Source organism: Ictidomys tridecemlineatus, chromosome 12, assembly GCF_052094955.1.
Source record: "Ictidomys tridecemlineatus isolate mIctTri1 chromosome 12, mIctTri1.hap1, whole genome shotgun sequence".
In the NCBI taxonomy this organism is placed as follows: Eukaryota; Metazoa; Chordata; class Mammalia; order Rodentia; family Sciuridae; genus Ictidomys; species Ictidomys tridecemlineatus.
The window spans coordinates 51,068,249-51,082,220 of NC_135488.1; the positions used below are offsets into that span (position 1 = coordinate 51,068,249).

A 13,972-nucleotide genomic window follows, 5' to 3' on the forward strand; every position below is an offset into this window, starting at 1 on the left:
AACATGCAATGGAAAAAAAAAATGTGTGGAAAAAAATGGTACTGGTAAAACTGGATATCCATATGCAACAAAATAAAGTTAAACCCCTATGTCTCACCATACACAAAGAATTTCTATTTTTATAAGGGGACTAACAAAGAAGTTTGGATAGAATGTTCTTTGTCGGGGTTTTTAGTCCTTGTTCACTCCCACCCTGCAGGAGAGATAGGGAGAACACACCTGGGCCAGGACGAGCCAAGAAGGAAAGGGCCCACTGGCCGCCCACACCCAGCCCTCCCTCGCTGGAGAACAATCAGAGGCGTCAGGGAGACCAGTCAAAGCAGGATCTCAGTTTATTGAGGAAGCACATACAGCTAATATAAGGCACAGGAGCCAATCAGGATAAAGGTCAGCAGGGTTAGAAGAGTTCATGTGTACACCCATTCTACAGGCAGTTAGGGGAGACACGAGCTGTCCACGAGGGTGGAAAGGTTCTGAGGCTATCCAAAGGTGGTCCGATTTTTCGTCACAACCCATGGTGATGCCTTCTGGCTGATCACCAGGCGCCATCTTAGCCATGTGCAGCCCCAAGACCAGGAAGTGAGCATCAGTCTGCAAGTGAGGTTTCCTTTTCTCCATCATAGGTTTCTATTTCTCTGATGTGACGTGCCTTACTGTTCTTCACCAAATAAGGAAGGGGATAAGGTTTCAAAGATGGAGTCTTGCTTCCTCATGTCTTGTGGTCAGCAGATTGATTGACATCTTGGAAAGTCACACCCATCTCAGGTGCTGTGTGGAATCTTAGGAAGAGCTTGAGGGGGAAGCACACCTGCATCATGCAATTTCTCCCTGACAGCAAGCCTGCGATGCCAGGCCTATCCCCTCATATGGCTATGATATGCAATATAGGTCACATACACAGCCCATGGATGGCTCCTGACACCACAATATGCTTATCTATTAACTTATTAAAAGATGTCTTAATTACTTCTAACATGTGACAATTATGAGTAAAGCTGTTACAAACATTCATGGTATGAACCTAAGTTTTCAGATTATTTGGGTAAATACCTAGAATGTGATTGCCAGATTTTATGGTAAGCTTATGTTTAGCTTTATAAAAAATTATCAACTTCTCTTCCAAAGTAGGGGTAGCCCTTTGCATTTTTACCAGTAATAAATAGGAATTTCTGTTTTTCCGCATCTTTGTAAGGATTGGTGTTGTCAGGTTTTGGATTTTAGCCATGGAAATAGGTATGCAGTGATGTTGCCTTATTGCTCTAGTAGACAAACCAGTGAGGGAGCTGGAATGAGAGCTTTGGAGCCAGTGTTCCTGGTACAGTAGTTTGTCCTGATACTTCTAGCTGTGTGCTCTTAGGCAAGTTATTTAAAATTATTATGACTTAGTTTCTTCATTTGTAAGTAGGATTGGTGATATTTACTACTTCATAGGGTTGCTGCATGAAAGAATAAATTGGTTTGTTTAGGATTCCTTAAAGCCAGGCGTGATGGCACATGACTGTAATCCCAGTGGCTTGAGAGGCTGAGGCAGGATGAGCATGAGTTCAAAGTCAGCCTCAGCCATTTAGGAAGGCTCTAGCCATCTTAATGACACCCTGTCTCTAAATAAAATATAAACAAAAGAGCTGTGGATGTGGTTCAGTGGTTAAGCACTTCTAGGTTCAATCCCTGGTACCAGGAAAAAAAGATTAAAAAAAGATTTCTTGAACTGTGTGTTGTGTCAGATGTATCCACAAATATTAGCTCTTATAACTGGCATGGTGTGGCTGACTTTTAAATGAAAACAAAACATCCAAATATATTGATTTCAAAAGGAGTGCAACCAGGGTTTAAGTCCAGGTTTGTTTTTGAAGTTAAGTTCTTCTAGTATTCCATAAAACTTTTTAAGTTGAAAAAGACAGTGCTCCCATTCACCAAGCTTCATGGCCTATCCAGTCAAGTGTGAAACAATTAAGTTATAGTTATGCATTTTCCAGAGCTCAAGTTCCTAAATGAATGAAAGCTGACAGTGTATCTTTGGGGCCATCTATTTCTCTTTCCTTCCTATTCTGTGTCCCTCATATGTCCGAAATTCCATTTCTCATTGCTCTCATCCTCCCTGTTCTGGTTAAGCGGAAAGTTCTATTGGCACCTACTGTTCCATCTAATGCTACAACATACACCAATTAAAATATCACTGAAGATCCTATATACACTGTCTTGTATTATTATTATTGTTATTCTTCTGACTTAATTCTAAGAAGACTCATAAAATAATGCCACCCCTTTGCGTATCTTTTAAGCTTATTGATTCTAGGGTAGTGTCAATAAGTTTAAAGGAATACATTTGTGTTGTATGCAGAAGACAGGCCTGGAAGTCTCAATCAAAATCTCATTTCACTTTTAATCACACTGCATCTGTCACATCCCTCAGCATACATGGCACTTGAAACCTATGTTTGAATGAATGAATGAAAAAATGAATGGCATGTGGTCCAGGGCTGAGAACTCGAGAGCAATGTGTCAATCAATCACATACACACATGTATACACACACGCACACACACATACATACACACACAAAACAAAATGAATTTAAATTTAAAAAAACAAAAACATAGAGGAATTTTCTTCCTGAACAGGAATATGGCAGAAAGGACCATTGGGTTGCTAGGATGCTCCTAGCTGGGTGGCATGGGCAGTTTCTCTTAAAGCTGGGCAGAATTATGCAGAGCTTCTAGTGTGACAGCATAGGCTGTTTATCCTGTCACATTATAAGTGCTGAAACCATTTTTTATATTCTCAAAGTTTACTATTTTTATAGAATATTGATATTGCTTAAATATACTTCTATTTGTAAGTCATTAAGCAGTTTTTTAATACAGCAAACATTAATTTGGAATAAATTAGATATCAGTTACCTATCGTATGGGCTCTGAGCCCATCAAAGACATAATTTTGTTGTTTCTGCTGCTGGTATTCTTTGAGATGAAAATCTCAAAGAAAATAAATATATATTTATATTCTTTATAAAATATATATTATAAAGAATATAGATATATTCTTTATAAAATATATAAATATAAAATATATATTTATATAAATATATATTGATATTCTTTATAAAATATAAATCTCAAAGAATGCAAAACAATTACCTGATTTATTTTAATTAGAAGTTTCTAAGTTCACTTTCAGCTTTGATTGGTGATTTGGAGTAATTGCATTATCAAATTATTTCAAAGTGTGATGAGATAATGTGTACATATAAATAGCATGCTTACAAGCTATTTGTGTCAAAAAAGACGCAATATCCTATGTTCTGTAATATTTACACTTATGTGTGTTCGCACTGACATGTGATTTCTTTATTTTACTGTCCTTATTCTCAACTTGTGCTGTTTATTGCTATTACTATCTTGTTCATGATGATCCCCTTTAACTTATCTTTAATTATTTTAAAATAATTTCAGAAGAAAGTTTCAGAAGAAAATGTAAAATGCTACAGTAAAGAAACCAAATAAATAATTCCTATACTATCATTCTATTCTATTTAACCATGTAATTAGTTTTCTCAGGAGAATGTTTTTGAATGTAAAGTTTAAAGTCTTGGTCATTATAAGAGATTAATCCTTTAGAAAATGCTTTTAGCATTTGTTACAGAAGGTGTTTGTTTGAAATACAGCCTCATCACACATGGGTTTTTGGTGCAGTCATCATGGAATTTGCTAAATAGGAGCTGATGTTATTATTCCTGTGATTAAATTTGCCATAACTTGTTTCTGTGGAGAAAAAAAAGAAACATGCAATGAGACAGATGTTAAAAATCTAACAGCTTCATAGTATTGTTGTGGCTCTCAAGGAAGACAATGTTTGTGAGAGTTCTTTTTATACTGTCTTAAACTACACAAATGTTAAGTTTCTCTCTTTTACCCTTTCAAGTATTTGGCCTTCTTCCAAAGCTTTAAACTTCCCTTCTTAATATTGCATTACTTGATTTAATATTAAACAGTTGTCAGAGCTACAGGTTTAATTAGTACAAATAATTTGCTCTCAACTGATGTTGTTTACCAAATATGCATTTTCTTTGGACTCTTTGGCATTCCAGAAAAAGGTACCACCCACCCTCTTTCCTTCTTATTTCATCCTCCTTGATTAGAGATTAATGGAGCCATTGATGTTGGATTCTGTCCAAAACTGTGGCCTGCTAAGTGCCCCATTCTGCTGAATTAAACATATCAAAGTAGGCTAGTGCAGGTGTTTAGGAAGGAATGAAGAGAGCACATTCCACCTTGGTGAATATCTTTTTTCCAGTTGGCCCTGGGCCATCACACCACTTGTTATTCCTGTGGCATTTGCTATAAGTATTTCTTGCTGGTCACTGAGTTCTGTAGGCTTCAGCTCCTTTAATCATGGCTTTTCTGTGGTTTCCACTCCTCTGAAGGCCATGACACAAAAGTGACTTTTTGAGAATTAGTATATAGATGAACACAAACTCATCAGTCACTAAGTCTCTTTCTTTTGTCTATTTGGATTTTTACCCTATTCTAAGCACTCGACAAGTTGATAGAATAAGTGCAGGCTCAGTGGCATATCTGGAAGAAAGATCTAGATGTATATATAGATGTATATATAAAATGAATATATAGATGTATATACAGAAGTGCACAATGATGTGATATAGACAAAAGACCTTGACAATGTAATCCAATCTGAGCTGAATGAATGTTCTAGTGCAAGTGGTAGTATCTGAGGAGACATTAGATATGCAGACAAGCATAAAGATAGAACAATACCAGTAAAGGCCTCTCTCTCCAATACTCAAGTCACGTTATAACACCTCATTTCTTGTCTGACATCTTTAGGCATTTTCTACCTAATTCTCATTAGCAAATTTTTCTACTTGTCTAAATTGTCACACATGACAGCTACCTTCACATGTAACAACTGTGAAGTGACTCCACATCACAACTGTTTATGAAGTTTGGGCTATTTGAATATTTGGATAGTCAATGGCTTACCTGTTTTTTCCTGGGCTGTTAGAAGCCTTCCCATCATTACAGAAGCTGAGATTTCATTCTGTGGAAGGTCCCCTTAGCAAGATCCACTTGAAAATATTTTATCCCTTGTCCTAGAAGTTCCAGATCTTCTTGCAAATGTCCCAATGAAATATTTTCTGTTCGACATTAAACATTTCTTGCTTATTCTTCTCTAATAGCCTGAAGGATTTAAGCCTTTCTCTCACTTAACCTGACATTGTTTCATGTCAGTAAAAGAGCTGTGTCCTAAATTTCTTTTCACTACTCAGATTTTTACTACCCATAACAGTTAAGCACTGACCCTCCATCCTGAATGTGTCCCAGCCACCCTGCTTTGTTGCATAGGGAGTTCTCTTTCTATGGCTTTCAGTATTGATCATTTTCCTCTACTAATGCAGTATAGTACAGTATATCAACTATTTGGGTTGTACATGGGAAACTGATAGAATTTCACTTGGGGTTGTAGACATGGAGCTAAATTAAATAACTTTAGAAACAGTTAAATCAATTTCATAATTGAAAGACATTCCTCAACACTATTGAATGTCAGAGAGTGCAAACTCTAAGAAGACATTATGTACAGTCCCTATAACAGTGAATTATCAATACAATAGTCAATTAATATTAATTGAATTAATGAATAAAGTTCAAGCAAACCAATCAATTAGTTATTTATCCTAGTAGGCTAAGCATAGATGGAAAGATTAATTAACAAGCAGATTAAAAGGTAAAATTATAAGAAAATAAATAATCTTTAAAAACTGGATAGAAAGCAATTTCTGGAAAAATTCTTCAAGTCTCAGAGATCAGCTAAATATATAATTTATAGGCTTTTCATGAGGTTAAAGGGAGGACTTTAATAGACTTGCTGACCTAGTAAGGGAACTATCTTGAGATCCAAATTATATTTATCTTTTAAATGCTGCCCATATGAAATTGTGTAGGTTTCTGTACTTTCCTCTCAAATAAATGTAATCTCTTCTTCCTTCAAGTTGTGTTCCCCGCACACCCTCCCCCACAAAGATGGACACTACTCTCTTAGCTTGCCTCTCAAAGTTTAAAGTGTTTGAGGGTAGGTTTTCTGTCTGGTTGATCTTTTTTTTTTTTAACTATTTTTAAAATTTGTTCTAATCAGTTATACATGATAGCAGAATGCTCTTTGATTCAATATACACAAATAAAGCACACGTTTTCATTTCTCTGGTTGTACATGAAGTAGGGTCACACATTTGTGCCATCGTACCTGTTCCTAGGGTAATGATGTTTATCTCATTCCACCATCTTTCCTACCCCCATACTGCATCCCCATCTCTTCATCTTTTTTTGCCTTGTTGCTTCTTTTTTTCTTCTGTGATGAATGGCTCAATGCACTCTCAACAATATAAACTTGGTGAAGAGCTGCTGAGACTGAGGGATTGAGAGGGTTATAACTGAAGAGTGAAGCCAGCACTCACAGAGTGATTAGGGATGCGTCATAGCAGACAGCTTCCTCAGGAGGCCTGCATCTGACCCCTGACTAACTTCCAGGTATGCCAGTCTCCTTCCTAACAACATCTTTAACCTTAGAGGGATATGCTACCTTTTGATTAATTTTTTTTTGGAGGATGGGTTATCTTTATGTTTATTATTGCCATTTTCAATTTCTTTCAATAGTGTTTTTTATTTGTTCTAATTAGTTATACATGTGGATTGCATTTTAAGGAAAGAATGCATTAAAAGCATGTTATAAGTGCTTTTAATGCATTCATCATTTCCTTGAAGTACAGCATAACTAGTGGAACTTTATTAACAATTTAGTACTTTTTTAGACATCAACTGAACAAAACATTCCAGATGTCCCCTGTCTGTGGTAAGTATGGCTGTTGTGATATTTGACTAAAGAAAACACAGTTTTTTTTTAATAGACTTCTTTGAGAAATGATTTCTTTAATTTAGGTGCTAAAAATGAAAAATACTCAAAGTTCCAATCTGTTCAAAGATTTTAAGGTTTTAATGTACTAAGCATCTAGGGGAACAAAAAACAATTATTTAAGGGCTGCAACTCAGAAAAGACCACCTGAATAATTGAATAAAATACAAATAATTACTTTAAACTATTTGGTTATTATATACCTTCTGGAATCATCATTACAAATTGAAGTTTGAAGGTCACCAAAGAATTTGAGCATCCAGTGAATATTTCTGTCTATACTTATGAAGAGTTCATCTGTACATCCCAAAGAAAGAGAGTATCACAGTGAGTGGTAGGTTATACTGCCTGGGTTTGATCTGGACTGCAGTATTTAGCCTTTTTGGCTTGTGTTTCCTTTCTGTAAAATGAGGATCATGATAATTTATAAAAGTAAAAATGACATTGATGAGAAAATAAAATATTAATTCATATCACTAACAAAAGGAAACTAAATAATGCTAATTAACTTATAACTCATTGTTTATTTTAAACAAGTAATGCAAGAAAAGCCCCGAATTTAAGGAAATAGCAGTTCTCCAATTTGTGCTGCTTTTTTTTTCTCTTAATCTTGTATTGGCTGTAAAATCATTGTGATTTTTTGTCTTCAACATTGGTGTATTTTTTCAATTTTCTGATTTTTGAATTTTCAGTTCAATGTTTTTCCTTTTTGGATTTGTAATTTCTAATTATGACTTGGATTATGGGAATCAAAGAACAGGTGTGATTCATGAGAAAGAGAACATTTTATTTCCCTGATATTAAATATATTTTAAAATTTTATTTTGAATAATAAAATAAAAGAACAGGAGAGAAAACTAAATTTCCTTATAATCCTAGAATTCTATGATCTTTGACTAAACAGTAAATTATTTTGTGGTTATATTTAGACATATCTTAAATAACAAAGTAGGGGCTAAATATCACTAATCTATTTGGAAAAGAGTGTGAATTACTTGAAAGATTACTTCAGAACTAAACCTAACAATATATTGAAATGAATATATACAACCCTCTTACAAACTAGTAGTAATTTTCAAGAATAAGTAAAGCACTTTACACTAATATTTTAATTCAGTTGTCATATTTTTAAATCTCAACAGCTGAATATTGTATTTCCCTTTGTAATTTCTAGTCAGACTTTCCTTTGCAGAGCTTATCCAAAACAAAATGCAAATTTAAATTAAAGAGTGTTTGCCTGCAATTTTATAAAAGACAAATTGAGTGAGTGATTTGTCTGGCTTCTACCTTCTATCACTCTGTTTGGTTCACTGCCATTGTAACAAGGTAATCTATTTTGAAAAATCAGAACAAATGTATCCAAAATGAATCCCTACATTCAGAACACTAGAAATTTATATTTTGGAATATATTATGTTTTATCAAATGTCTACCTTTTCCCTAATACCTAATAGCACTTATATACTCTACTCTTCTGTGGTAGCGCTTATTAATCACATGCACATTTCTTAGTTTGGAAAAAAGTCAGTTTTAGTCTACAAGAATATTTCTGGTTTGGAATCCCACTAGATCTAAAAAAAAATTTACTATACTTGAGTGGAAAAACAATCACCAAAAATATATTTTTCTAAAAATTCTCTAACCAATTTAATATATATATATATATATATATCTTAAATATATAAATGTGTGTATATATATATCTTAAATAAATATATATACATATATTATTTATGGGAGGGTCAATAATTCTTCACATGTTCAAAGTGCTAAAATAATTTTAATGCCATGGGAATGAGAGTAAAATATCCCATAATCTGTCAGTCTCATCTTTCTCTTAACAGATACTAAGCCTGTCAGCTGGATGTTTATTTTTTTTCCAATCATAGTTGAAATGAGGACTTCTTTTTATGTACAATGCATCTACAGGATATTTAGATTTGGAATGTAAGAATTTACCAATATTAATACTTCTGAAATATAATGTTACACTCACATGTACAACAACCCCAATGGTAATATCATTAAAATAAAATTAAATTCAGACAGTAAATGGTCTCATCCATATCTTTCCAATATAATGATCAAGCTTCAAGCTTATGAACTTAAAACATATAGTAAAGCCTTAATTCTGTGAATACCCTCATTTTAATCTTATTTTTGAAAATATATAATATGTAGACTGAATAGCACTTACAAATATGTGAGTTTAACATTTTGAATTTTACATTTTACCAATTATAATGGCACCAAAATTGTTAGTGAGAGAAAGATTTACATCTCTGTTCTATATGAACAAAAGACATGGGAGTCAACTGTTCTCATCATTTCACCGTCTTCCTGCCCTCTATCTTAAGGGCTGTTTATTTCTCTCTGGACTCATTCTACCTCTAATATCCAATATAGTTTAGCATAATTCATAAATTATTTTTTTCTTAGAATGTTCTAAGTATTAGACTATGGGTGTTACAAAATGTATTTCAGTAGAAATTGTTGTAGACATTGCTCTAATATTTGTAACATAATAATATAAAATAATGTTGCTTTGGGACGACAAAGGTAAGGCCTTTGTCTAGGTTAACTATAAAAGATAAGAGAACATCTTGAATAGGAAGGAAGTTATCAAAGAACAAAATAGTATTGTAGATCATGTAAAGAAAATTACAGGTGACACATAAAATTTAATACTCCTCTGTCCTGCCTATGAAAGATAATGATAATATGTATTTCTTATTTTCCTATATTTTATCCTTTGTTGTATAAGCTTCAAAATTCTTCTCTACAGATTCCTAGAGGTAACAACTTTATCCATTAGAATATATGATAAAAAGCCACTTCTTGAATGAAAATTAGGGCCTGAATATGACTTCTCAATTCCTACTTATTCCAAATAGACCATTACCTAGCAAGCACTAAGAAACTATTAAAAGCAAACAAAACTACTGCACCTCTTTGAAAGCATATCTTATCTGTGTGAGGATCCCTCATCTTCTTCTTTGCTTGACAATTTTTTTTTATGGTCTTAACACAAGCACATAGGCACACACTCATGTTATAAAATATTATTCAGAATGTTATTCATAAGATAAGCAACAAAAGTAATTGGTTTAAATTGCTTTAATTTTTATGAAGAGATGATACACAGTCTATTTTGTCAAATCAATTTCAAAATAATTCAATGTATTTTAATATTTAAAAAAACACTTAATAGAAGGCAGAGATTGTATGCTTTCTGACCTTCAGTACTTTTATCACCCCCTACTTCTAGAAATCCCCATAATATGGTTGCACAATAAGAATTTTTGTATAGTTATCTGTACCAGGCAGCTCTTTCATACATTCTGTAAAAGAAATATAGGAAAATAACACTAATGACAATTCTTAAATTTCTTTAGATGTTTTGCCACAAGGGTACAGTCAAGAAGATTATATATTCCAATAAAATAGAAAATATCAAAGATATTGACCTACCCAAACTGAATGTGGAGGTCATGCATGATTTAAACAGATCAATTTCAAATAATGAAATAGAAAATTCTATCAAAAGCCCACCAACCAAGAAAAGTCCATGACCAGATGGATTCTCAGCCAAGTTCTACAAGATTTTCAAAGAATAATTAACACATACACCTCAAAATATTCCATGAAATAGAAAAAGAGGAAACCCTTCCAAACTTATTCCATGAGGCTAATATCACCCTGATACCAAAACCAGACAAAGACACATCAAGGAAAGAAAACTTCATTCCAATATCCCTGATGAACATACATGCAAAAATGCTCAATGAAATTCTGACAAATCACATACAAAAACATATTAAAAACATAGTGCACCACAATAAAGTGGGGTTCATCCCAGGCATGCAAGGTTGGTTCAACAGATGGAAATCAATAAACATAATTCATCATATTAATAGAATTAAAAACAAGAATCATATGATTATCTCAATAGATGCAGAAAAATCATTTGATAACATTCTTTCATGTTCAAAACACTAAAAATCTAGGGATAGTAGAAACATTGTGAAAGCTATAGATGCTAAACCCAAGGCCAGCATTATTCTAAATGGAGAAAAATTGAAAGCCTTCTCTAAAAACTGGAATAAGATAAGGATGCCATTTTTCACCATTTATATTCAACAGCATCCTTAGAACTCTATCCAAAATAATTAGACAAAAGAAAGAAATTAAAGAGATACAAATAGATAAAGAAGAACTCAATCTATAACTATTTGCTGATGATATGATTGTATATCTAAAAGAACCAAAAATTCCACAAGAAAAATTCTAATAAATGAATTCAGCAAAGTAGCAGGATATAAAGTCAATACCCATAAATCAAATGCATTCCTATACATCAGCAATGAATCCACTGAAAGAGAAATTAGAAAAACTACCCCATTCACAATAGCCTCAAAAAAAAAAAAAAACCACCCTAGGAATTAATCTAACAAAAAGGTGAAAGACCTTTACAATGAAAACTACAAAACACTAAAGAAAGAAATTGAAGAAAACCTTAAAAGATGAAAAGATCTCCCATGCTCTTGGATAGGCAGAATTAATAACATCAAAATGGCCATATTATCAAAAGCATTATACAGATTTAATGCAATTCCTATTAAAATCCCAGTGGCATTCTTCATAGAAATAGAAAAGGCACTCATAAAATTTATTTGGAAAAATAAGAGACCCAGAATAGCTAAAGAAATTGTTAGCAAGAAAAGTGAAGCAGGAGGCATCACAATACCAGACCTTAAACTATACTACAGAGCTATAGTAACAAAATGACATAGTATTGGCACCAAAATAGAATTGTAGACCAATGGTACAGAATAGAAGACACAGAGAAAAACCCACACAAATATGATTATGTCATACTAGACAAAGGTGCCAAGAATATTCACTGGAGAAAATATAGCCCATTCAACAAATGGTTCTAGCAAAACTGGAAATCTATATGTAGCAAATTGCAATTAAACCACTCTCTTTCACCCTGCACAAAAATCAACTCAAAGTGGATCATAGACTTAGGCACCAGAATAGAGACCCTGCACCTAAAAGAAGAAAAAATAGGTCCAAATCTTTACCATGCCAGCCTAGGATCTGACTTCCTTGACAAAACACCTAAGGCACAAGAAATAAAACCAAGAATCAATAAATAGGATGGATTCAAATTAAAAAGCTTCTTCTCAGCAAATGAAATAATTAATAACGTGAGGAGAGAGCCTACAGATTGGGGGAAAAACTTTACCACATGCACCTCCAATAAAGCTTTAATTTTTAGGGTGTATAAAGAACTCAAAAAACTTAACACCAAAACAAACAAACAAACAATAAAAGGGCTAAGGAACTAAACAGATACTTCACAGGACTAAACAGATACAATTGATCAAAAAATAGATGAAAAAGTGCTTAACATCTCTAGCAATGCAAATCAAAACCACTCTAAGATTTCATCTCACTTCAGTCAGAATAGCAGCTATTATGAAGACAAACAACAATAAGTATTGGCGAGGATGTGGGGAAAAAGGTACACTCATACATCATTGGTGGGACTGGCAAATTGGTGCAACCACTATGGATAGCAGTGTGAAGATTCCTCAGAAAACATGGAATGGAACCATCATTTGACCCAGCTATCCCTTTCCTCAGTTTATACCTAAAGGACTTAAAAACAGCATACTATAACAATGCAGCCATGTCAATGATTATAGCAGTTCAATTCACAATTAATAGCTAACCTATGGAACCAACCTAGGTGTTTTCTTTATCCATTCATCTATCCATTCAATAGATGAATGGATAAAGAAAATGTGGTATATTCTCAGTGAAATATTATTCGATGACTTTAAAGAATAGAGAAATTATGGCATTTGCCAGTAAATGGATGGAGTTGGATAATATCACACTAGGCAAAATAAGCCAATACCAAAAAAACCAAAGGTCAAATGTTTTCTCTCTCTAATATGTAGATTCTAATTCACAATAAGATGGGGGACAGTAGAGAAGAATAGTGTTACCTTAGATTAGGTAGAAGGATGTGATGGGAGGAAAGGGAAGGGGGTGTGGAGATAGGAAAGATAGTAGAATGAAACAGACATTATTACTTTATGTATATATGTGACTGCATGACCAATATTATTCTACAACAAGTATACTCAGAAAAATGAGAAATTATATCCCATCTATGTATGATACATCAAAGAGCATAAATGCATTCTACTGTCATGTATAACTAATTAAAACAAATAAAAATTAATTAGAAATACAATTCATCTTTAAAAAAAAGAATATACTGGGTACATTTTACCTTAGTTATAGATCCAAATGCAATATACTCAAGGGACTCCTCTACATTTGCAACTGTCTCTTGTGAATATATATGTAAATATCAAGAAAAAAATTTTGTTGCTTCAATAAATTGCTGTGATTTCATACAGGTTGAAACAGAGAATTATGGCAATGAGATATAAAAAAAATTAATTGAGGATTTTGCCAACAAAGAAAGGAAAAGAGGCTATTGTAAATGGGGTGGTTTTCCTCATTTCCCTGTCAGATGATTTGTCACTGATATACAGAAATGCTTTGACTTATGGGTGTTGATTTTATATCCTACTACTTTGCTGAATTCATTTACTAGTTCTAGAAGTTTTCTAGTGGAACTTTTTGGGTCTTCTAGGTATAGAATCATACCATCAGCAAATAGTGCTAATTTAAGTTCTTCTTTTCCTATACATATCCCTTTAATTTCGTTCATCTGTCAAATTGCTCTGGCCAGTGTTTCAAGAACTATGTTAAATAGAAGTGGTGAAAGAGGGCATCCTTGGGAATCAACTTAGTGAAAGAGGTGAAAGATCTATACAATGAAAACTACAGAACCCTAAAGAAAGAAAGCAAAAAAAGGCCTTACAAGATGGAAAGATCTACCTTGCTCTTCAATAGACAGAATTAATATTATCAAAATGACCATACTACCAAAAGCACCATACAGATTTAATGCAATTCTGATCAAAACTCCAATGGCATGCCTCATAAAAATAGAAAA

At 33.4% G+C, this 13,972-nt stretch overlaps 1 long non-coding RNA gene across 1 annotated transcript in view; it reads left to right on the forward strand.

Annotated features, from left to right (window-relative positions):
• LOC144369330 (uncharacterized) overlaps positions 1-13,972 on the forward strand; it is a 286,790-nt gene that overhangs the window by 182,557 nt on the left and 90,261 nt on the right. The gene's annotated exons all lie outside the window — the stretch shown is intronic.